The sequence below is a fragment of the Scyliorhinus canicula genome, chromosome 3 (genome assembly GCF_902713615.1).
Source record: "Scyliorhinus canicula chromosome 3, sScyCan1.1, whole genome shotgun sequence".
NCBI lineage: Eukaryota > Metazoa > Chordata > Chondrichthyes > Carcharhiniformes > Scyliorhinidae > Scyliorhinus > Scyliorhinus canicula.
This window is the reverse complement of record NC_052148.1, coordinates 189,382,132-189,408,807: the sequence shown is the minus strand read 5'-3', so window position 1 is coordinate 189,408,807 and position 26,676 is coordinate 189,382,132.

Genomic DNA, 26,676 nt, shown 5'->3' with positions numbered 1-26,676 from the left:
GCTTACAAACGTTACTAAACAAATTTGAAGAGTACTGTGAGAAATTTGAACAGCAAGGCATGCTCACAGTCCAAACTGCACAGAGACTGAGTGATGCAAAACTTAAAAAATCACAAAAAGATCAGGAAATCGCGAATGCACAGTACAGATCAAAAAGAAGAAATAACATGAATTTTTCACAAAGCCAAAACGCTGAAATCCAGTCCAGATCGGAAAGAAAAGGTAACTTACAACTTTTAGAAAGAAAAAACGCTGAAATCCGCGATAAAATGGCGTCGGAGCACATTTTGCAGTCTCTGGTAAGCAAAGAACTACAAATCGCGTCTGCGCATGCGCCGGAACCGGAAGTTGCGCATGCGCCGGAACCGGAAGTTGCGCATGCGCCGGAACCGGAAGTCGCGCATGCGCCGGAACCGGAAGTCGCGCATGCGCAGTTTACAAAAGATCGCGGCGCCGATCGTTATGCGCATGCGCAAGCCGCGCATGCGCAGTCAAAAAAAGTCTTCGTCGCGGACCGTCATGCGCATGCGCAAGCCGCGCATGCGCAATGGACACCGAACCGCACAAGGAAAGAAAGCCGATTTGCGCATGTGCAAGTCGTTCCTACGCATGACGTCTGAGAATCCTGACCACGCCCACTTAAAAGGGAAATGCCCGAAAATTGAAAACAAGACACTTAAAGTGGTAAAACCAAATTTTCTTGCCTCAGAACACAGAAAAACGCCTGAACTTAAACCAATAGTGAAAAACAACTTGCACAAAACCTTGGAAAAAGCTGCCTTCACCACACACAGTGAAGCGAACAAAAAGAATTCCGAAACAACAAAAGATGATTTTTTTTTCGACGATTACCTCTCAGACCTGACTGGGTCAGTCGGATATGCTTATCACAGCATCAGCGACACGGTCGCAAAGTTCAACACGAATCAACTCGTGGTAGAAGAATCCAACCAGCATGATTTGGTTTTCGGAGAATACTACTCAGACACAGCTGAGTCAGTCGGATATGCTGATCACAGCATCAGCGACACGGTCGCAAACTTCAACACGAATCAACTCGTGGTAGAAGAAGCCAACGAAGATGAAATGGGTTTCAAAGAATACTACTCAGACATGGAGGAGTTATTTGGACATGCTGATCACAGCATCAGCGACACCGTTGCAAAGCTCAACACGACTCTACTCATGGTGGATGAATCCAACACCATGGTGCCATGGCAGCTCGTCGATACATTGGATGACAGCAATACCCAAGACGAAGACGACGCCACACAGAGAGCACAGGAAGACTCCACGGAGCGAGCGATGACAGGCTCCACAGTGCGAGTGATGAAAGACGCCAACAGGGATGCAAGCAAACACTCCCGGGCGGACACCAAGCATGAACAAGACCATGAAGGTAAACCCGCTGTACCTGAGCAACCGCAAGCAGACTATGAAAGTCTACCAAGCTCACAGGAACAAGAAGAAAGAGCGGACTATGAAAGTCCAACACGCTCACAGGAACAAGAAGAAAAAGCAGACTATGAAAGTCCAACACGCTCACAGGAGCAAGAAGAAAGAGCAGACTATGAAAGTCCAACACGCTCACAGGAACAAGAAGAAAGAGCGGACTATGAAAGTCCAACACGCTCACAGGAACAAGAAGAAGACAATGCACCTCTGCCCACTGCATGCGAAGACAGTGACAAGGTGCTCGCACTCGACGTACAGGATCACAGTGAGACTGACAGTTCTCAGCTTGTCTGTACCGAAGCACAGAGCGAAAACAGTGACAAGGTGCTCGCACTCGACGTACAGGATCACAGCGAGACTGACAGTTCTCAGCTTGTCTGTACCGAAGCACAGAGCGAAAACAGTGACAAGGTGCTCGCACTCGACGTACAGGATCACAGTGAGACTGACAGTTCTCAGCTTGTCTGTACAGAAGCACAGAGTCGGGCCACCCAACAGTCCAGAGAGACAACGCCAAAAGAAAACATGCAGATTTTGACTCCAGAAGAGGAGCACCTGGAGTCCACAGAGACAACGCCGAAAGAAACCATGCAGATTCTGACTCCAGAAGAGGAGCACCTGGAGTCCAGAGACATCAAACAAAAAGAAACCGTGCAGATTTTGACTCCAGAAGAGGAGCACCTGGAGTCCAGTGAGATAACATCAACAGAAATCATGAAGATTTTAACTCCAGAAGCGGAGCACCAAGAGTCTAGAGAAACCACGTCAACTGAAATCATGCAGATTTGGACTCCAGAAGAGGAGCGCCGAGAGTCCACAGACACCGCGTCAAATGTAATCAAGAAGACTTTGACTCCGGAAGACGAGCACCAAGAAAGCAAAGATGCGGAATCCAATTCTCCACAACTGATTGATGTCACCTGCACCGATGCAACATCAGATCATTCGCACCACTCGCGAGACGGAATGCTCAATGACTCAAATTATCCACTCGGGACACTCATAGAGTATAACAAGAAAAACAAAAGTCAAAAGAAACACAGCAAGAACAAAAACAACATGAAGCGCGACAAGACCAACAACAATAGCAAGAAGCACAGCAGAAACGAGAATGACAACAGCAAGAAGAAAAGCAACATGAAGCGCGACAAGACAAACAACAATAGCAAGAAGCACAGCAGAAACGAGAACGACAACAGCAAGAATAAAAGCAACATGACGCGCAACAAGACAAACAACAACGTCAGGCACAAAGATAGCGACAACGACAGAGGCAGAAACAACAAGAATGGCAACAAACACAACAAAGTCAGGAGCAAAGATAGCGACAACAACAAAGACGGAAACGACAAAAACAGCGACAAGTACGGCAACGGAAACAACAAAAACAGGAACGACAGAAACAACAGCAATGAAACAACGACTTGTACACAATGGCACTACTTGGCACATGATGGACGATGCCACAGCACACTGCAAAACGATAACAAGACTACAAACATGTCATGGGATGACAACGAATCGCACAAACTCACGTCTGCTCCAGAACAAGCAAGCACACCAGCATCCAAGGCGGATGAGACAATAAATCAACACCACAAGCACAAAAAAAAAAGTCCATGCCAGTCAACATCAGTGATGTGACCATGCAAACACCTCGGGATGACGCATTGGGTACTTAAGATAACAAGGAACACCAACAACATTCACAGCGGACTTGCAATATCAATATCACCACGTCATCAACAACAAAAAGAAAAAAAAGCTCTGAACAAATTCATCAAGTTTGGACTCATAAATGTGTTTATTAAGTTTGGACATATAAATACATTGGCTTTGTTAACTAAGGCAATAGCATCATCACTTGTATAGATACGCATATCATAAGTTACTGTTTTGTATAATTTTCCTTAATGATGTACAGAAACTATGTAATGAGAAAGAGGGGGATGTGGTGATCGTAGATTGACCAGATACAAAAACAACAGAGCAAACACGAGCGGGAGAGCTATAAATACACTGGGACAGGATATACAATTTTCTTTAACGATGTTCAGAAAATATGTTAAGAGAAAAAGGGGGATGTGGTGATCACAAGTTAACCAGATGCAACACAACTGAGCGACCACTAGAGGGAGCACGGGAGAGCCATATAAATACATCAGGACAGGAAGTGAGGACACACTCTTCACAGCAGGGGGGCTGGTAAGCAGCACACACAGCAAGCAAAGCGGGTAGTTAGCACTGGAAGGTAGTTCTAGGTCGAGCTCTGGAAACTGAACGAACCCACAATAAAGCATCTTCTCCACACTTGAGACTACGAGCTTTATTAAGATACGAGGAACAACACACTAACCACTGTGCCACTATGCCACCCTTTGTTGGTCTGAAAAGCATGAAACTTAAGCATCCATTCATTGTATCACTACAGAGTCATATATTTTAAATTAGTACCCTGGAGGAAAGGCATTGATCAACCATTTTGTCTCTTTTTCATTTTGTTTTCATAGTCTTCAGCGATGGAATGATGCAAGAAAGGAATTGACCTAAAATTGTGAAACTAACATTAAATAGTTTGCGAGACATTAGAACCAACAGACATTTTATTGATGCAAAACAAACAGTAAATGCATCATCATTAACTATGGTCCCAAAATGCAACTTTACGAATTACAGTGTAACCTCCCCAGCCTGGAAATCTAATCCTTGGAAACACCAGTTGTCCAGAAATGTTTTGAGTAGGCGCAAGCAACTCACAGCATCATTTTAGTCCAGTACTTTTGGAGTGGAAATATGGAAGAAGCAATATTTGGATGAGTAGAACAATTACTTATTATTCATTATTTATTACTGCTTTCTAATGTATAATCACTGCTTCAGATAAATGGTTATATCTATGGTGTTTTCCAGCCCACACACTTGCGGTTACGCATTCAACTCAGCAATAACCTGCTCACGGACGCTCAGTTTGGGGTCTGTCAGGGTCACTCAGTTCCTGACCTCATTACAGTTTTGGTTCAAACATGGACAAAAAAGCTGCATGCCAGAGGTGAGGTGAGAGTGACTGCCTTTGATATCAAGGCAGCATTTGACCGAGTAAGGCATCAAGGATCCCTGGTAAAACTGGAGTCAATGGGAATCAGGGGGAAACTTCTGCCAGAAAGGAAGATAGTAGCACTGGGACTCCGGCACTGAGGATCCGGGTTCGAATCCTGGCCCTGGGTCACTGTCCGTGTGGAGTTTGCGCATTCTCCCCATGCTTGCGTGGGTTTCACCCCCACAACCCAAAGATGTGCAGGTTAGGTGGATTGGCCACGCTAAGTTGCTCCTTTATTGTAAAAAAAATAATTGCGTACTTGTGGTGAATTATAAATACTAATAATCCACACTGTCTTGTACAACATGTGTTGAGCCTGTATATTGTATTGGATCACGTGTAGTTGCGCGGCTCTATAGGGGGAGATGAGGAGCTTGTACTGGGCTCCACCCTTGGCTCCGCCCATGGCTCCACCCATGGCTCCTCCCCTTAACCGGATGTATAAAGGTTGATGCTGAGAGCCTGCCTGCCAGTTCATCTGGAGTTAATCTCGTCACAGGCAGGCTCTGTTGTAAGACGATTAAAACCACTGTTCACTTCTAACCACGTGTCGCGTGAATTGACGGTCATTTTGTGCATGACCAGGCTAGCCATCCTCGGCTATGTCGTGGAAAACGGAGTCCTGGGCCCCGACCCAGACCGTATGCGCCCTTTCTTAGAACTCCCTCTCCCTCATTGTCGCAGGGCCCTCAAACGGTGCCTGGGATTCTTTTCATACTATGCCCAGTGGGTCCCTCAGTATGCGGACAAAGCCTGCCCACTATTTAAGGCCACGCTTTTGCCCCTGTCGGCTGAGGCTCACCAGGCCTTCAACTGCATCAAGGAGGACATCGCCAAGGCGGCCATGCGGGCGGTGGATGAATCCGTCCCCTTTCAGGTTGAGAGCGATGCCTCAGAGGTAGTTCGGAACTTCGGAACTTCGACACTCTTCGGTTGAAAAAGAAGCATAAGCCATTGTGGAGGCTATACGTCACTGGAGCCACTACCTCGCAGGTAGGAGATTCACTGACCAAAGATCGGTTGCGTTCATGTTTGACAACTCGCAAAGGGGCAAAATTAAAAATAATAAAATTCTGATGTGGAGGATCAAGCTCTCCACCTACAAATACGATATTATGTATCGACCGGGGAAACGCAACGAGCCCCCAGATGCCCTGTCCTGCGGCACGTGCGCCAGCACGCAGAGCGACCGCTTAAAAGCCATCCACAATGAGCTCTGCCACCCGGGGGTCACCCGGCTCGCCCACTACATTAAAGCCCGAAATCTGCCTTTCTCCACTGAGGAGGTAAAAGCCGTCACCAGGGATTGCCCGATCTGTGCGGAGTGCAAACCGCACTTCTATAGACCAGACAGGGCCCACCTGATCAAGGCTTCTAGGCCCTTTGAACGCCTCGGTATTGATTTCAAAGGGCCACTCCCCTCAACTAACCGGAATCTGTACTTCCTGAATGTCATCGACGAGTTCTCCCGATTCCCTTTTGCTATCCCGTGCCCCGATATGACCTCCCACACAGTCATTAGGGCCCTGCATAGTATCTTCATCCTGTTTGGTTTCCCCAGCTATGTACACAGCGACCGGGGTTCATCCTTTATGAGCGACGAGCTGCGTCAGTACCTGCTCAACAAGGGCATTGCCTCGAGCAGGAGACTACCAGCTATAACCCCAGGGGGAACGGGCAGGTGGAGAGGGAGAATGCGACGGTCTGGAAGACCGTCCTACTGACCATCTGGTGCAGGAATCTCCCGATCTCCCATTGGCAGGAAGTCCTCCCAGACGCGCTCCATGCTATTAGGTCCCTCTTATGTACCGCCACCAACCAGACCCTTCACGAGTGGCTCTTTATTTTTTCCGGGCCCAGTACTCCTCCGGAAGCACGCCAGGGCACACAAAACTGACCCACTCATAGAAAAAGTGCTTCTACTACACTCGAACCCACAATACGCCTTCAAAGAGTACCCTGACGGCCGTCAGGACACTGTATCCCTCCGGGACCTAGTGCCTGCAGGATCAAACCCAACCACTACCACCGCCGAGGTACCCCTCACACTACATCCCACCCAACTCGCCGCGCCCCACGCCCCTGTGCCTACCAGTTCGTTACACATGTTCCGCGCACCCGCACAGTCGAACCAGACGGGTACGAAGCTCGGACAGAATCACCCCCGGAGTCCGCCATCGTACCCCAACCGACCGTGATCATCCAGACACCAGAAGGGGCTGAAACCCTGGTGCTCCGCCGATCACAACTCGACCACCGGACAGACACAATCTGTAAACCATCACCCCCGCCGGACTTGATTTTTTTACAGGGGGTGAATGTGGTGAATTATAAATACTAATAATCCACACTGTATTGTACAACATGTGTTGAGCCTGTATATTGTATTGGATCACGTGTAGTTGCACGGCTCTACCCATAGGGGGAGAAGAGGAGCTTGTACTGGGCTCCACCCATGGCTCCACCCATGGCTCCTCCCCCTAACCGGATGTATAAAGGTTGATGCTGAGAGCCTGCCTGCCAGTTCATCTGGAGTTCATCTCGTCACAGGTAGGCTCGGTTGTAAGACGATTAAAACTACTGTTCACTTCTAACCACGTGTCGCGTGAATCGATGGTCTCATCAGTACTATACATTTATTTTTTTTAAAAAGATAAGAAGATGGTTATGGTGGTTGGAGGTCAATCATCTCAGCTCCAGGACATCACTGCAGGAGTTCCTCAGGGTAGTGTCCTCGGCCCAACCATCTTCAGCTGCTTCATCAATGACGTTATTTCCATCATAAGGTCAGAAGTGGGAATGTTCACAGACGACTGCACAATGTTCAGCACAATTCACAACTCCTCAAATAATGAATGCAGCAAGACCTGGACAATATCCAGGCTAGGGCTGACATATGGCAAGTTACATTCATGTCACACAAGTGCCAGGCAATGACCATCTCCTACATGAGAGGATCTGACAATCGCCCCATGACATTCAATGGCATTACCATCGTTACATCCGCCACAATGAACATTCTGGGGGTTACCATTGACCAGAAACTGAACTGGACGAGCCATATTAATACTGTGGCTTACCAAGGCAGGTCAAAGGCTAGGAATCCTACGGCGAGTAACACACCTCCTGACCCCCCAAAGCCTAGCCACCATCTATAAAAGTGTTTTTCAAACTTTTTTTCTGGCAACCTATTTTTACCAACTGGCCAACCTTCAGGACCTACGCGGGCCGACCTTCGGAACCCACGTGGGCTGACTTTCGCAGCTCACGCAGGGCGACCTTCGAGGCTCATGCGGGCCGACCTTCGCGACCCACACCGGTTGACATTCGCGACCCAATATTTTCTCTTACCTTTAATGCGAGAGGTGAGCCTGTTTGGTTCTCATTTACTTGTTTACTGCTGACAAAATGGAAGGTTCACAATCATGCCCAAAGCACGTGAAGTCAGCATTCGGGGCGCGCGACGTACTCTCTGCCTCGCTTCAGGCGGGAAGATTGCGTTGTATTTTTAAAAAATTCTTCTCCTGGGTCAGAGCGTTGACGTCAGGAGGAGGCAGAGCTACTCACTTGGTTCTGTGCATGCGCACCGATGAGCTGGCATGCTTGCGCAGTCGCCCGCATTTTTAAATCTGGTTGTGGCCGTCATTTTCAAAGCCGCTCACAGCCGGCATTGTTAAAAGTCGGCTGCTGAGGCTGTTAGGCGTCAATTCATGCAATCGGGAATGCTGCAACCCTCCCAACACCCGCCGGTGACCCACCCGCGGGTTGTGACCCTCACTTTGAAAATGCCTGATCTATAAGGCACAAGTCAAGAGTGTAATGGACTCGCCACTTGCCTGGATAAGGGCAGCTCCAACAATACTCAAGATGCCTAACACTATCCAGGACAAAGCAGTTCGCTTGAATGCTCCCCCTTCCGCAAACCCTCCATCACCGATGAACAGTGGTAGCCATGTGTACCATCTACATGATGCACTGCAGTTCCTTAGACAGCACCTTCCACATCCACAACCATTACCATCTAGAACAGTGGTTCTCAACCGGGGTCCACATGGACCCGGGGGTCCATGTAACATTACTGGGGGTCCACACAAAAAAAATACCGAATTGGGGGTCCACGGTGATATTTTAGTGGTCCATAGAGCAATTCTACTTCAGAACAATTGTTATTACTGAGAATCAAGTAGAAGAAAAAAATGTTTGTTTTCATGATGAATATTCACCTTTCTCTCTCTCTCTCTCTCTCTCGCACTGACAAAGATCAAAGAGAGATTATAATCTATCTAATTTACCTTGAGGGCTGAAGGGGCTCAGAACCAAAAAGGTGCATTTGCTGTATTTATTTTTGTGGTATTGTATTCTGAGAAAAAAAAATCCATACCGGTTGATGACAAATGGGTTTATTGTGCTTTAATGACTGTTGTTGTTGAAGATTGCCCGGGCTATTGTCCCCTAGGAACAGCCCGGAGGACCTTTAATGACAGAAGCAGCTTATTAAATACCCACGGTTGACCTGACGCTTATGCCACGTTTCTCCTTGACAAGTTTAATGAATGATTTAATACAGTAATCACTAGAAACTGTGTATATTTGATATGAATTGGTTATTTTCAGAGTAATTTATTCAATTTAGTCAGTAAAAAGTGTTTTTCATTACTTTTCATATTAGAATAAGTTTGGCAACGTACGAAAATACTGCTAATCCATTTCCAACCATCACGGTAAGGTAGATGGACTTTAGGATTAGTTTATCACGCATATAAGAAGCTTTTTTTTCTGTGGAATGGCTATGGGGGTCCACAAAAAAAAATTAAGAGGAAAAGGGGTCCATGGGTTAAAAAAGGTTGAGAACTCCTGATCTAGAAGGACAAGAGCAGCAGATGCCTGAGAAAACCACCGCCTGGAGGTTTCCCTCCAAGTCACCCACCACCCTGACTTGGAAATATATCACCGTTTCTTCACTGTCGCCGCGGCAAAATCTTGGAACTGCGCCCCTAACAGCACTGTGGGTGTACCTACACCTCAGGGACTGCAGCGGTTCAAGAAGGCAGCTCACTACCGCCTTCTGAAGGGCAACTAGGAATGGGCAATAAATGCTGGCCTAACCAGCGGCACCCACATCCCGTAAATGAATTTAAAAAAAAGAAAATTCCAAAATCCAGGAACAACTTGGGGCAAGATTTTCACAAAATCGGCAAAGGCCGATGGCCAACAGGAATAGCAGCATTGAGGCAGCCGACTGCAATGGCAGTGTTTCCTGCCATATAGTGTGGCACTGAGTGCCAAAGATTTTCTGCCACAGGTTCCATTCCATATCCCTGGCAGGGCGGCCATGACCTCAGCGCTGCAATCATGGGACACCACGTTGAAAGGCAGCCCCAGTGCACACCAGCCACACTTTGCAGGTCACTGGGAAGTGATGGCTGCCAAGAAATCAGTCTTCAGGTTTTTGGACGCCTCCCTGGAGAGACTGCTTGAGGCGGTGATAATAATAATCTTTATTGTCATAAGTAGGCTGGCATTAACGCAGCAATGAAGTTACTGTGAAAAGCCCCGAGTCACCATTCTCCGGGGCCTGTTCGGATACACTGAGGAGAATTCAGAATGTCCAAATTACCTAATAGCACGTCGTTCGGGACTTGTGGGAGGAAACTGGAGCACCCGGAGGAAACACACGCGGACACGGGGAGAATGTGCAGACTCCGCACAGACAGTGACCCAAGCTGGGAATCGAACCTGGGACCCTGGAGCTGTGAAGCCACAGTGCTAACCACTGTAGAAGTCTTCTACTCTCACTCAAGAGGAATACCAGCCAGCAAGGATGCTAATCCAGCATGGGGGGGCGGTGGTAGTATTTGTAAATGCCAACTCCCGGCAGAAGAGGATGGCCACCCAGTGCCGCAAGACGATTAATTATCTCCTCCATATGCCAGGGTGAGTCACACTCAACTCACATTCCCATTGCACATCCACAGGGTTCACATTAAATGGACACTACCACTTGCTCGCCCACACATATCTTCATCACCCTTGCGGATCGTGTCCCCATCATCATCTGGTTTCACTCACCATCCACACATGCCAGGCATCCTTATCATCTGCTCCAGCACACATCCTGTTCACACTCTCTCCATCTGTTTTCATGCAGACACTGCAACGCAACAAGATCAATGCAGCCAGGGTAATGGCCGCTATGGAGACCTTGGTGAAAGACCTCTATCCCGTTCGCATTTGTCTCCAAAGAACCACTTTTTACCCGTCTGCAGCTGCCTCTTAAAGTCCACTGACTCATACCCTGGCCGCCACATTGATTTCCAAGCGTTACTTTGCATTCTGTGTTGGCAAGACCGGGCACCACCCTTGCTCCACATCACATGACTGAGTGGACACAGCTTTAGCCATTCCACTACATTATGAACGCTCATCTCAATCGCAGGCATAGTCCAATGGAGGGTACTTGTCAACATAGAAACATAGAAATTGGGAGCAGGAGGAGGCTATTCAGGCCTTCGAGCCCACTCCACCATCGATTGTGATCTTGGCTGATCATCCAACTCAATAACCTGATCCCACATTCCCCCCATATCCTTTGATCCCCTTTGCCGAAGAGCCATATCTAACAATTTTTTGAAAACACGCAGGGCACGATCTACCGGCCTCATCCCACCGGAATTAGAGCGGGAAATGGCCAGCAAATGCCAGGAGAGGCCTGGGCTTCCTGATGGCCATTGTGCCTAACCAAATCTTGCGAGATGTCACGATCTGGGCCCCGCCCACAATGGGTGGGACCTAGTCTCGCACGGCTAAGTGGGTTTAAGAACTCACTTAGCCGTGCTGACACCGGATCCAACCAGCTCCCAGCATCTATCGGCCTCCCAAGGGAGACCCCAGCAGGGCGCCGTTTGGTACTATTCCACGCAAATGTGGGCCGGGCGGATTGGCTCCTGGAGGGTCTCACAGGCCATTGGAGGCCCTTGGATGTTCAGGGACAGGACAGGGGGTATCGTTGCTCTCCCCCTGCCACCAGGGCACTGTGGCATGGCCAGGCTGACACATTGGTACTGCCACCCTGGCTCTACCAAGGTGCCTGGGTGGCACTGCCAGGCTGGCAGGAGCACTATAAGGGTGTCAGGGTGGCATTGCCAAGAGTCAGGGCCTGAGAGACCCATGAAAGGAGGGATGATAGGGAGTATGAAGGGGGCGTGAAGGACGGGTATGAAGCGGCCATAGGGAGGTTGGGTGGTTGACGAGAGGTGGTCCTGGAAGGGGAGGCCGAAAGGGGGGGGGGGGGGCGAGGGAAAGCCTGAAAAGGGGGGGTGTCCCTCAGTGACCCCATAGCAGGGTATCCTCACTTGGAGAGGTGTGGGGTAATGCCCATGTGGGTGGGGGTGTGGGGGGGGGGGTGTCATTGCCCATAATTGAGAGATGTGGGGGACCCTCAAGCTCACGTATAGAGAGCTTGATGGCCTTTCACAATGGGAGCCTGATCTCTGAGAAGCCGGTCTGGCCAACGGGTTCAGCTCCCAAGTGATGAAAATAATTCTAAGTGCGGGCTAGCTCAGAGAGAAGCTCCCCAGGGCTAAAAAAGAGACATAGGGTGTAATTTAATTGCTGCGTTGCGCTTACGCGAGAGCGCATTGAGACCGTTAGACCGCGAGAGAGTCCAAAATCGAGAACTGAGCCAGGCGCCGATTTGTTTGTGATCTAACTGGCTTGTCACCCTGATGGAACTATCAATTCACCAGACACGTGTTTCCAATACGAATCTAGGCTTTAATCGACTTACTTCAGAGCCAGTCTGTTACCCGTTGATGAACTCTTAGTGAACTCAGGCTGACTCCGGACAAGGGTATTTATACAGCTGCACTAGGGGGAGGAGTCATGGGCGGAGCCAAGGGTGGAGCCCAGTACAAGTTCCTGAGTACTCCCAGAGCTACTCCCCCTAGTGGTAGGATAGCGCTACTGCGCTTACAAAGACAGTGTGAATTATCATATAAGAACATAAGAACATAAGAACTAGGAGCAGAAGTAGACCGTCCGGCCCTTCGAGCCTGCTCCGCCATTCTATAAGATCATGGCTGATCTTTTAGTGGTCTCAGAACCACTTACCCGCATTCAAAAAAACATCTACCCTATCTTTAAATATATTCAATGAAGTCTACTACTCCTTTCGGTAGGGAATTCCATACTTTAACCACCCTCTGAGTGAAGACGTTCCTCCTTGATTCAGTCCTAAATCTGCTCCCCCTAATCTTGAGGCTATGCCCTCTTGTCCTACTTTCACCTACCAGTGGAAACATCCTTTCTACTTCTATCTTATCCATTCCCTTCAAAATTTTATATGTTTCTATTATATTCCCCCCTCAATCTTCTGAATTCCAGTGAATATAATCCCAATTTACTCAGCCTCTCCTCATACGATAACCCTCTCAACTCCGGAATCAGCCTCGTGAACCTCCTCTGCACCCCCTCTAGTGCTAGCACATCCTTTCTCAAGTGTGGAGACCAAAACTGCACACAGTACTCCAGGTGTGGCCTCACCAGCACCTTGTACAACTGCAACATTACCTCTCTACTTTTAAACTATATAGTAATACATCTATATTACATTCACCACACCCCCATTGGTGAAATCAGTATTCCACTATAGCATGGTGAGAAATCAATAATCACCACTTAAACCCAATCTCCATACAATTAAAGGCCTCCCGTGATCTAACCGCTTCCCCAGCAAGTGGTCATACTGATTAGTACTCCATTATAAAACGTGAAACTGGCAGAAGGGGATCCGAGAAAGTGAGTAGCCATCATTGCTCCTGGGCAATGAGCTATCATGGGTTGGGGGGAGGGGAGGTCTGTGGTAATCACCACTGTTGTATATATTAGGAGAGGTGTGGTAAGGCCCTTTACTACAGGTACGGGGGTAGTCCCTGCCTGCTGGCTCCGCCCAGTAGGCGGAGTATAAATATGTGTGCTCCCCGTACAGCAGTTATTTCGCCAGCTGCTGTAGGAGGCCACACATCTTAGTGTAATAAAGCCTCAGTTGTATTCAACTCTCGTCTTTGTGCAATTGTCCGTGCATCAGGGACCTGGCGAGCAAGGTCCGAGCAAATCAACCATTTGCGGCATGAAGCCCTGGGGCATCATTAAGTGGACCAATTAATGTTTCATAGCAGTAATGGCCTCGCCAGGCCAAGCGTCAGGAGGTTTGCGGCAGTTCCCGCTCGCTACCACAATTAGAAACTTTTCCATTTAATCATACTCTAAGGGTGGTTAGGTAGAGGTGGGGAGACCCGCTCACAGAGCCAGGGAGAAACTCACAGCCAAACAGGGAAATGACACATAGAAACTTTTCCATTCAATCGTGCTCACGGTGTTTTGACCTCAACTACTTCCTCTGGTAACAAATTCCACAGGCAGGCTCACCACTCTCTGGGTGAAGATATTTCTCCTCATATCAGTCCTAAATAGTCCACATCGTATCCTCGGACTGTGATTCCTGGTTCTGGACTCACCCACCATCGGGAACATCCTTCCTGCATCTACCTGTCTAGTCCTGTTACAATTCACCTCACCTAGGCCCCGTATAATTGCAACAGGACATTCCTGCTCCTGTACTCAAATCCTTTATCTATGAAGGCCAACATACCAAAGAACAAAGAAAGGTACAGCACAGGAACAGGCCCTTCAGCCCTCCAAGCTTGCGCTGATCATAATGCCAAAAGTTAAAAAAACTTTCAGCTCTTACTCAGTCCGTTTCCATCTATTTCCTCCCTATTCATGTATCCATCCAGATGCCTCTTAAATGTTGTCAATGTGCCTGCTTCCTCCACATCTTCTGGCAGCGAATTCCAGGCACCCACTACTCTCTGGGTGAAAATCCTACCCAGCACATCTCCCTTAAACTTTCCCCCTCTCACCTTGAACCTGTGCCCCCATCTAATTGACACATCCATCCTTGGGAAAAGCCTCTGACTATCCACCCTATCTGTGCCTCTCATAATTTTGTAGACCTCTATCAGGCCTCCCTTCAGCCTCCGTCTTTCCAGTGAAAACAATCCTAGTTTATTCAATAATAAAAACAAATTATTGTGCATGCTGGAATCTGGAACCAAAGAGAAAATGTTGGATAATCTCAGAAGGTCTGGCAGCATCTGTAGGGAGAGAGCTAATGTTTCGAGCCTAGAAGACCCTTTGTCAAAAGCCTAGTTTATTCAACCTCTCCTCATAGCCAACACCGTTGAGACCAGGAAACATCTTGGTGAACCTTCTTTGCTCTCTCTCCAAAGCTTCCACGTCCTTCTGATAATGTGGTGACCAGAACTGCACGCAATACTCCAAATGTGGCCTAACCAAGGTTTCATACAGCTGCAACATGATTTCCCAAGTTTTGTACTCAATGCCCTGGCTGATGAATGCAAGCATGCCATATGCCTCCTTAATCACCTTGGCCACCTGTGTTGCCACTTTCAGGGAACTGTGGACCACCACGCCCAGATCTCTCTGTATGTTAATGTCCCTAAGGGTTCTGCAATTTACAGTATAATTCATAATTAGATTTGATCCTCCAAAATGCATCACTTCGCATTTGTCTGGATTAAACTCCATCTGCCATTTCTGTGCCCAAGTCTCCAATCTATCTATATCCTGTTGTTTCCTCTGACAATCTTCGGCACTATCTGCAATTCCACCATCTCCCTGTCATCTGCAAACTTGCTAATCAGACCATCTACATTTTCCTCCAGAGAATTTATATACGCTATAAACAACAGGGGCGGGATTCTCTCAGTCTGGGCCGGTCTGGAGAATCCCCGCAACCAGCGCGAATCGCGCCACGCCGCCCCAACGCCGGCACATGATTCTCCGCAGAGCGGAGAATCAGTGCCATTGGTGCCAGCATGGTTGGTACGGTGCCAGTCGCGGGCCGCTCTACCCGTCCGGCCCGCCGATTATCGGGCCGGGATGGGCCGAGCGGCCGTCGGGGAAACGCAGAGTCCCCCTACCGCCGTCCACACCTGCTCTCAGCTGTCAGGAACTCAGCGATGAAGGGTCGGGTGGCGGACTGTGAGGGGGGGGAGAGGGGGTTCCGACCCGGGGGGGGGGGGGGGGTCGGCGGCCCGGCCTCTCTGTCTCCCGGCCTCCTTTCTTCCACACTGGCCCCTGTACTCCTGCGCCATGTTGCGTCAGGGCTGGCGTCGACAAGGGAGAGACCGACATGCGGGAAATTGCGCCAGTGGGACTGCGCATGCGCGGGTTCGCGCTGAATTGCACGGCTGGATCAGCAGCTGGAGCGGCGTGAACCGCTCTTGCGCTGTGGCCCCAAAACAGATCCTTGTGGTACACCACTAGTAACTGGACTCCAGGCTGAACATTTCCCATCAATCACCGCCCTTTGTCTTCTATCAGCTAGCCAATTTCTGGTTTATTCCTACTCTTTGCTTCCTGTTTGCCACCCAGTTTTCTATCCATCTCAAGACACTGGGCACGATTCTCTGACCCCCACGCTGGGTGGGAGAATCGCAGGAGCGCGGGGCGATTTCCGCCATGCCGCCCTGGCACCCGCATGCGATTCTCCCACCCCCCCAAAACGGCGTGCCACGTTTCACGACAGGCCGCTCGGAGAATCGCCGCTCGCCGTTTCTAACAGGCCGAGCGGCCTTCCCAATCCGACGGGTTCGCGCTGGCGCCAACCACACCTGGTCGCTGCCGGCATGAACAGCGCGCGAACGTTGCGTGTGCGGCCTGTGGGGGGGGGAGGATCGAGCACCAGGGGGTGCTCAATAGGAGTCTGGCCCCGCGATCGGTGCCCACCAATCGACGGGCCGGCGTCTCTAAAGGACGCACTCTTTTCCTCCGCCGCCCCGCAAGATCAATCCTCCATGTCTTGCGGGGAGGACGGTAACTGCGCATGCGCGGGTTGGCGCCTGCCAACCTGCGCATGCGCGGATGACGTCATTTAAGCGCTGCCGGCCGCGTCATTTACGCGGTGCCGCTTTGGCGCGGCGCCAAGGCCCGGCGTGCGTAATTGACACGGCGCCGCTCCTCGCCCCCTGGGGGTGGGAGAATAGGGGGCGAGGAGCGGCCTCCGACGCCGGAGTGAAACACTCCGGTTTTCACTCCGGCGTTGGCACTTAGTCTCCCGTTGGGAGAATTGCGCCCACTATCCCAGTGCCACGCGTTTTAATTTTACACGCTAATCTCTTCTGTGGAACATTGTCGAAAGCCTTCTGAAAGTGAAACTAAACCACACCCACTGGGCTCCCCTTCATCAACTCTACTAGTTACATCCTGAAAGGAGTCCAGTCAGATCTGTCAAGCATGATTTATTTTTCATAAATCCATACTCTTTCCGATTTTGCCATTGATTTCTAAGTGTTCTGCACTAAACACCTGAGCACACAGCCAAGGTTTTGGAACAGTCTCCTCGGGCAGTGTGTCATTGTCAACTCTCCAAGGCAATGTAGTTGCTTGCCAGTTGGTCAGGGTTACAGGCACATCATGGCAATCAGTGATTTTGAATCAATGCGCCAAGGTTAAATGCTAAGCAGTAATTAGTGGCACTCACACACAAAAGTAGTGATTGAATGGGCATAATTGCATGACTAGTTGGACTCCCTGCATGTCAATTGAGTTACAGACCAACGGTCTCAGCTGCAACGGGTCATTGATAAGAACATAAGAACATAAGAACATAAGAACTAGGAGCAGGAGTAGGCCATCTGGCCCCTCGAGCCTGCTCCGCCATTCAATGAGGTCATGGCTGATCTTTTGTGGACTCAGCTCCACTTTCCGGCCCGAACACCATAACCCTTAATCCCTTTATTCTTCAAAAAACTATCTATCTTTACCTTAAAAACATGTAATGAAGGAGCCTCAACTGCTTCACTGGGCAAGGAATTCCATAGATTCACAACCCTTTGGGTGAAGAAGTTCCTCCTAAACTCAGTCCTAAATCTACTACCCCTTATTTTGAGGCTATGCCCCCTAGTTCTGCTGTCACCCGCCAGTGGAAACAACCTGCCCGCATCTATCCTATCTATTCCCTTCATAATTTTAAATGTTTCTATAAGATCCCCCCTCATCCTTCTAAATTCCAACGAGTACAGTCCCAGTCTACTCAACCTCTCCTCATAATCCAACCCCTTCAGCTCTGGGATTAACCTAGTGAATCTCCTCTGCACACCCTCCAGCGCCAGTACGTCCTTTCTCAAGTAAGGAGACCAAAACTGAACACAATACTCCAGGTGTGGCCGCACTAACACCTTATACAATTGCAACATAACCTCCCTAGTCTTAAACTCCATCCCTCTAGCAATGAAGGACAAAATTCCATTTGCCTTCTTAATCACCTGTTGCACTTGTAAACCAACCTTCTGTGACTCATGCACTAGCACACCCAAGTCTCTCTGAACAGCAGCATGCTTTAATATTTTATCGTTTAAATAATAATCCCGTTTGCTGTTATTCCTACCAAAATGGATAACCTCACATTTGTCAACATTGTATTCCATCTGCCAGACCCGAGCCCATTCACTTAACCTATCCAAATCCCTCTGCAGACTTCCAGTATCCTCTGCACTTTTCGCTTTACCACTCATCTTAGTGTCATCTGCAAACTTGGACACATTGCCCTTGGTCCCCAACTCCAAATCATCAATGTAAATTGTGAACAATTGTGGGCCCAACACGGATCCCTGAGGGACACCACTAGCTACTGATTGCCAACCAGAGAAACACCCATTTATCCCAACTCTTTGCTTTCTATTAATTAACCAATCCTCTATCCATGCTACTACTTTACCCTTAATGCCATGCATCTTTATCTTATGCAGCAACCTTTTGTGTGGCACCTTGTCAAAGGCTTTCTGGAAATCCAGATATACCACATCCATCGGCTCCCCGTTATCTACTGCACTGGTAATGTCCTCAAAAAATTCCACTAAATTAGTTAGGCATGACCTGCCTTTAACGAACCCATGCTGCGTCTGCCCAATGGGATAATTTCTATCCAGATGCCTCGCAATTTCTTCCTTGATGATAGATTCCAGCATCTTCCCTATTACCGAAGTTAAACTCACTGGCCTATAATTTCCTGCTTTCTGCCTACCTCCTTTTTTAAACAGTGGCGTCACGTTTGCTAATTTCCAATCCACCGGGACCACCCCAGAGTCTAGTGAATTTCGGTAAATTATCACTAGTGCATCTGCAATTTCCCTAGCCATCTCTTTTAGCACTCTGGGATGCATTCCATCAGGGCCAGGAGACTTGTCTACCTTTAGCCCCATTAGCTTGCCCATCACTCCCTCCTTAGTGATAACAATCCTCTCAAGGTCCTCATCTGTCATAGCCTCATTTCTATCAGTCGCTGGCATGTTATTTGTGTCTTCCACTGTGAAGACCGACCCAAAAAACCTGTTCAGTTCCTCAGCCATTTCCTCATTTCCCATTATTAAAACTCCCTTCTCATCCTCTAAAGGACCAATATTTACCTTAGCCACTCTTTTTTGTCTTATATATTTGTAAAAACCTTTGCTGTCTGTTTTTATATTCTGAGCAAGTTTACTCTCATAACTGACATGCCTTTCCATTAGCTTCGCCCTTGTCATAATACCGCCTCCAGAAGCCGTTCTCTTTCCCCCAGATTTGAGCAGAACCATCAGTTCATGATGATTCCCCACCAACCCATTGCACAGCCCGAGGCTGCCCTTCCCTCTATGAGGCCCTTCCAAAGAGCCTGCGGCCGAGCAGCAGAAGGCAACCTCAGGAATGGTGCTTTTTGCACTTTCCCCTGGCATCCCCCAAGTCATTGTTGCTTTAATAAATTACCATTTGGAACTGTATCCATTCCAAAAAGTTTAGAACAATGTCTCAAACCCTACAAGGTATGAACGAGATAACGTGCCATACGGATATCCTACTTGTACATGGCTCCATGCGCCAAGATCACGAGTGCAGGGTTAGTGCAGTCCTGACAATCTTACAAGATGCAAGACTAACATTGAATGAAAAATGTGAGTTTGCCAAACCTATGATCACATTTGTTCGTCACAGTGTACAAGCCACAGGAATAACATTCGATCCACAAAAAAAGGTAGTCAGAATGATTGTATCTAAAAGCAAAGTACTGCGGATGCTACCTATCAGAATGATTCCGTGGCCCAAGAGCAGAACTGAGCTTCAAAGATTCCTTAGGATGGTCAACCAAGAAGGCAAGTTTCTACTACGTTTGACAGGGATCAATGAGACAGCTGTTGAAACAGGACTAATAGTGTTGTTGTAATGTGGAATGCTTTTGAGGAAATCAAGCATCTTTAAATTTCCTCTGAACTTTTGACATATTACGACCCAGACCCTTCCGACTATAAGGGTAGAAGTCTATAGGTCTTGTGGCAGTATTATTTCAAGTGCAGTGAGACAGCGATCATAGACCAGTTTACCAGACCTCAAGGCCACTCACAGAAAGAGAAAAAAGGTCATCTGCAAATGAAAATCAAGCCCTGGCAGCAATGAGCACGCAAATATGTCTTGGACTACATTATGGAATTGTGGTTCATAATTGAAATCGACAATAACCCATATGTCACTCTTTTGAACCTGAGTAAGATTGCAAAGCTGCCGCCTATAATCTATCAGATCAGATTAAGATTAATGACATTTGACTCTATGACATTCAAGGAAAATACCAATCTACAGACGACATCTTACTGAGGATGCCCCGTAAACCTCGCTGAATACGAATTCCCACATTAAAGGGGCGGGGAACTCTAATCCATGTTCAATTATCTCTTATATAAAGTCGGCCTGTTTTGTACCGATAGGAGAGATCCGGCTGGGATTTTCATGTGTTGTAAATATTAGTTTATTGTAATAAAACTTTATTTCATTTAAACTACTCACTGTGGACTCCTTCACTCAAAACTTAACTGTTACTGCAAAGTGGTTGTAGGATATAAAACAAGATAAAATGGAGAAACTGAGAGAGGTGTACGAACTATCAAAATTTCGGGAAGAAGAATGAAGATATTAATCTAGCTCTTCTGAGTTATCAAACCTCACCACTACAGAATGGTTTCTCAGCATCAGACTTCTTCATGGGAAGGAGACTGCTTCCATCTCCGCAACAGGAACTGAATCCCAATATCACCTTGAATGACCATGGGATAGTAAAATGGCTCGTAGCTTTAACCACAGGCACAGAGCACATGAGCTATCAGTGTTGAATTGTGGGGAGAGAGTATGGTTAATCTTTTTACATCTTTATTATTGTTACAAGTAGGCAATTAACACTGCAATTAAGTTACTGTGAAAATCCCCTAGTCGCCACACACCTGCGCCTGTTCAGGTACACAGAGGGAGAATTCAGAATGTCCAATTCACCTAACAAGTACATCTTTCGGGACTTTTAGGAGGAAACCAGAGGGCCCGGAGGAAACCCACGCAAACACGGGGAGAATGTGCAGACTCCGCACAGACAGTGACCCAAGCCACGAATCGAACCAGGGACCCTGGCACTGTGAAGCAATTGTGCTATCCACAATGCTACCATGCCATCCATATTCAACAGCACCTTCCAAACCCACGACATCTCCCATCTAGAAAGGCAAGGGCAGCAGACGCATTAGAGCCCCACTACTTGCAGATCAGGGAACTGTGACAAGAAATCACAGTGCCTCAATATTCTTGGAAAGAAACCAAAAGGAACTTGGGCTTACTACTTAGATCCTGATGGCGATAAAGAAGATACAAGACCAAAATCTCCAGCCATCAAGAAGAAGGACACTCATACGAACAGAAGGGAGAGTACAGACCTTCGTCAACTTCAGAAGCAGATCAGAAGGAGGTCAGGGAGATTAGTCAAGGCACCTCAGAGACTAACCATGTGAAGTATGAAACATTGGGGGAGATTCAGAGATGTATATAATTGGGATAAAGACTTTTGGGGGAGGGGGAAGAAAGAGCGTAACATGTATGTAGAAGCAGTAAATGAAGAATAATTGTTTTAACAAACTGTAGTCTTGAACAATTTACTTTTGGAGATTTGATAAGCTCCAAAGAACTCAGTCTAGATCATGAGCACATGAAGAAATATTACTGCTGCTGCAGGTTGTAGCTACTCTTGCAAAAAGGTCTGTTCGCATGGCATGTCACGATCATATATGTTGCGTCATCCTCACACATCCACTGTAGTTCATCTGCATCCACTTTGTGACATCCATTATCCAAATATTTGTTGTTAATTGTCATTAAAACAGATCGTAAGATCATTTTCCACATTATCATTAGTGGGATTTTGATATCCACAGATTGGCGACTGCATTTCTGTACATTACAACTAAACTACAGTTTTCAAGTACTTCATTAGTTTTGGAACATCCAGAGGCCATGAAAAGACAGCTTGGTCATCAGCACACAGAATGTCATGCATCAGTAAAATATCACTTCACTCTTAAATCATTTCAGAGATTGTATACTGACAGGTCTCAGGTCTAAATGCAACGAACAATTACTTTATTTCACTTCTTTCAAACATGCATGGACAATGTACTTGTCAACAAAATCATCCCAAACATACAAGTAAAGATATTTTCAGCAAGCAGCTGTTCAATGTGACATAACATTGCAGTAAAATTCAATTTGCTAGTCACAGTATTTATTGGATAAACTTGGCTTTTGAAGTTAATAAAAGCATGGTAGCCACCATCTGGGTCCAGTATTAAGTCTTCTATCTGCAATATATTAGTATGGAGACATCAGGCATTTTTACTCGCATTGCAAATAAACTATTGGCATGATTGTCCCAAAATGGAAGAGTCCCCGAGTGAGCACGTTTAGCCGTGTGTTTCCCGGCGCTCAAAGTGCCGAGGAACACACGGCTCATATTAAATAACGGGCCTAAAGGCCTAAATGGGGAAAGCGTGGCTGAGGGCGCACATGGCCCCATTTTTTACAACGGGGAGCTCCACTCACTGGAACGCCCCGTTGTAGCAAGAGATCAGGGCACCATTTTTAAATGGCGTTCAGATCTCCGAGGCACCCCCCAAAAGCCCCCGACTATCCTCCAGCCCAAACACAACATGGGAAGGGTCCCCTGCTCCCCCCCTCCCAACACCCACACTGGGCAACCCAGGTCCAACCACACACATACTAAAAATGCCAGCTTGGTACCTTGGCAGTGCCTCTGCCAGCACCACCTGGGCACCTTGGCAATGCCAGGTTGACACACAGGTGGCACTACCAGGGTGTCAGGCTGGCAATGGCAGGGTACCCAGGTGGCACCACCCTGCCCAAAGTGCATGCAGCTGGGCGCCTCTGATCCCCTGGGAGATCCCCATTTGTGGGGACCAATACCAAACAGTACTCACACGAGGTCCCTGAATCACAATGCCTCAGGTACCTTGGGAATGTGCACATTAGAGTAAGGCTTACTGCCTCACTCTAGTATGCAGATTTGGCAAAAAACTGATCACGCCAAAATGGGAGCGGGGTCTCCCAGCTTTCACTGGCCATGCTGCAAGCAAACTGCTTTTCCGGAAGAACGCGCCCAACGTGCCTTCATCTGTGGTATTCTGGCTACCCACATATGTCTCTGACCAGTGAAGTATTATTTACTTCCTTCTGGTCTGTCAATAACCATCTTTTTAAAACTTAAACTAACACCATTCATGAGCTTGTTCTGTTATACAATGCTTCTTGTACTTCTACAACGTCTTCAACTGTGAAATTACATTGTTCTCCTGTGATGAATAGTTACAGTACCCTTAACACCATGTAGGTGATGCCCCTTTAAGACCGAGTTTGGAACCCTGGGGGACACCGCCTCCGGCTCCGCCCACCAGGGATCTGTATATAAGGTGATGCCCTGTAGGTGGCACTCAGTAAGCACACATCTCGGTAACTGGCTAGTTCTCTGCTTATTAAAACCTTCATTTACCATTCCACACTCTCGTGTCGTTATTGAGGGTACGACAATTTAATAAGCAGATTACGTTAGGATGGACGCCGGTCTCAAGCCAGAAAGGTTCAACCTGGAAATGAAATGAAATGAAATGAAAATCACTTATTGGCACGAGTAGGCTTCAATGAAGTTACTGTAAAAAGCCCCTAGTCGCCACATTCCGGTGCCTGTCCGGGGAGGCTGGTACGGCAAGCACGGACACCGGAGGCCAAATAAATGTTTAAGTACTGGCTCCGCTGCTTCGAGGCCTACCAGGAATCCTCGGCAGCTCCCGTCCGATGGCCTCGCAAGCTGCGCCTACTCCACGCCCGGGTGAGCCATTGAATCTCCGCCATGATTGAAAAGGCGACCACTTACGATGAGGCGGTCGAGATCCTGCGAAAGCGTTTCGTCAAACCCTCTACCTGCCGGTAGCACTCAGGGGAAATGCTAGACGAGTACGTGGAAAAGCTTACCGCGCTCGCCAGCAACTGAAACCATCAGGACGTGATGGCGGAGGTCCATATGAACCTGCACATCCAAGACGCGTTCGTGTCCGGCATCCGTTCCACCTATATTGTTGGGGAGGGTTTAAACTAATGTGGCAGGGGGATGGGAACCGATGCAGGAAGTTGGAAGGTAGTAAAACAGGGACAGAAGCAAAAGGAAGTAAGGGGAAAAGTGCAAGGCAGAGAAGACATAGTCAAAAATCAAAAAGGGCGACAGTACAAGGTACAGTGACTGAGGGGAGCTCAGTGAATAGGCCCAGTAATACTAAAAGGAATAAAACTGGAGATGTTAAGATTCAAAACAGAGGTAAAAAAACCAACATAAGTGTATTTTACCTGAATGCTCGTAGTATTCGGAATAAAGTAAATGAGTTGATGGCACAAATCATCGTGAATTACTATGATTTAGTGGCCATTACTGAAACATGGTTAAAGGATGGTCACGACTGGGAGTTAAATATCCGAGGGTATCAAACAATTCAGAAGGACAGAGTGGATAGTAAGGGAGGTGGTGTTGCTCTGTTATTTAAGGATGACATCCGGGCAATAGTAAGGGATGACATCGGTGCTATGGAGGATAAGGTTGAATCCATTTGGGTGGAAATCAGGAATAGTAAGGCGAAAAAGTCACTGATAGGAGTTGTCTATCGGCCACCAAATAGTAACGTTATGGTGGGGCAGGCAATAAACAAAGAAATAACTGATGCATGTAGAAATGGTACAGCAGTTATCATGGGGGATTTTAATCTACATGTCGATTGGTTTAACCAGGTCGGACAAGGCAACCTTGAAGAGGAGTTTATAGAATGTATCCGCGATAGTTTCCTAGAACAGTATGTAATGGAACCTACGAGGGAACAAGCGGTCCTAGATCTTGTCCTGTGTAATGACACAGGATTGATTCATGATCTCATAGTTAGGGATCCTCTCGGAAGGAGCGATCACAATATGGTGGAATTTAAAATATAGATGGAGGGTGAGAAAGTAAAATCAAATACTAGTGTTTTGTGTTTAAACAAAGGAGATTACAATGGGATGAGAGAAGAACTAGTTAAGGTAGACTGGGAGCAAAGACTTTATGGTAGAACAGTTGAGGAACAGTGGAGAACCTTCCAAGCGATTTTTCCACAGTGCTCAGCAAAGGTTTATACCAACAAAAAGGAAGGACGGTAGAAAGAGGGAAAATCGACCGTGGATGTCTAAGGAAATAAGGGAGAGTATCAAATTGAAGGAAAAAGCATATAAAGTGGCAAAGATTGCTGGGAGACTAGAGGACTGGGAAATCTTTAGGGGGCAACAGAAAGCTACTAAAAAAGCTATAAAGAAGAGTAAGATAGAGTATGAGGGTAAACTTGCTCAGAATATAAAAACAGACAGTAAAAGTTTTTACAAATATATAAAACAAAAAAGAGTGGCTAAGGTAAATATTGGTCCTTTAGAGGATGAGAAGGGAGTTTTAATAATGGGAGATGAGGAAATGGCTGAGGAACTGAACAGGTTTTTTGGGTCGGTCTTCACAGTGGAAGACACAAATAAAATCCCAGCGACTGATAGAAATGAGGCTATGGCAGGTGAGGACCTTGAGAGGATTGTTATCACTAAGGAGGTAGTGATGGGCAAGCTAATGGGGCTAAAGATAGACAAGTCTCCTGGCCCTGATGGAATGCAGCCCAGAGTGCTAAAAGAAATGGCTAGGGAAATTGCAGATGCCCGAGTGATGATTTACCAAAATTCACTAGACTCTGGGATGGTCCCAGTGGATTGGAAATTAGCAAACGTGACACCACTGTTTAAAAAAGGAGGTAGGCAGAGAGCAGGAAATTATAGGCCAGTGAGCTTAACTTCGGTAGTAGGGAAGATGCTGGAATCTATCATCAAGGAAGAAATTGCGAGGCATCTGGATAGAAATTGTCCCATTGGGCAGACGCAGCATGGGTTCATAAAGGGCAGCTCATGCCTAACTAATTTAGTGGAATTTTTTGAGGACTTTACCAGTGCAGTAGATAACGGGGAGCCAATGGATGTGGTATATCTGGATTTCCAGAAAGCCTTTGACAAGGTGCCACACAAAAGGTTGCTGCATAAGATAAAGATGCATGGCATTAAGGGTAAAGTAGTCGCATGGATAGAGGATTGGTGAATTAATAGAAAGCAAAGAGTGGGGATTAATGAGTGTTTCTCTGGTTGGCAATCAGTAGCTAGTGGTGTCCCTCAGGGATCCGTGTTGGGCCCACAATTGTTCACAATTTACATAGATGATTTGGAGTTGGGGACCAAGGGCAATGTGTCCAGGTTTGCAGATGACACTAAGATGAGTGGTAAAGCGAAAAGTGCAGAGGATACTGGAAGTCTGCAGAGGGATTTGGATAGGTTAAGTGAATGGGCTAGGGTCTGGCAGATGGAATACACTGTTGACAAATGTGAGGTTATCCATTTTGGTAGGAATAACAGTAAACTGGATTATTATTTAAACAATAAAATATTAAAGCATGCCGCTGTGCAGAGAGAACTGGGTGTGCTAGTGCATGAGTCACAGAAAGTTGGTTTACAGGTGCAACAGGTGATTAAGAAGGCAAATGTAATTTTGTCCTTCATTGCTAGAGGGATGGAGTTTAAGACTAGGGAGGTTATGATGCAATTGTATAAGGTGTTAGTGAGGCAACACCTGGAGTATTGTGTTC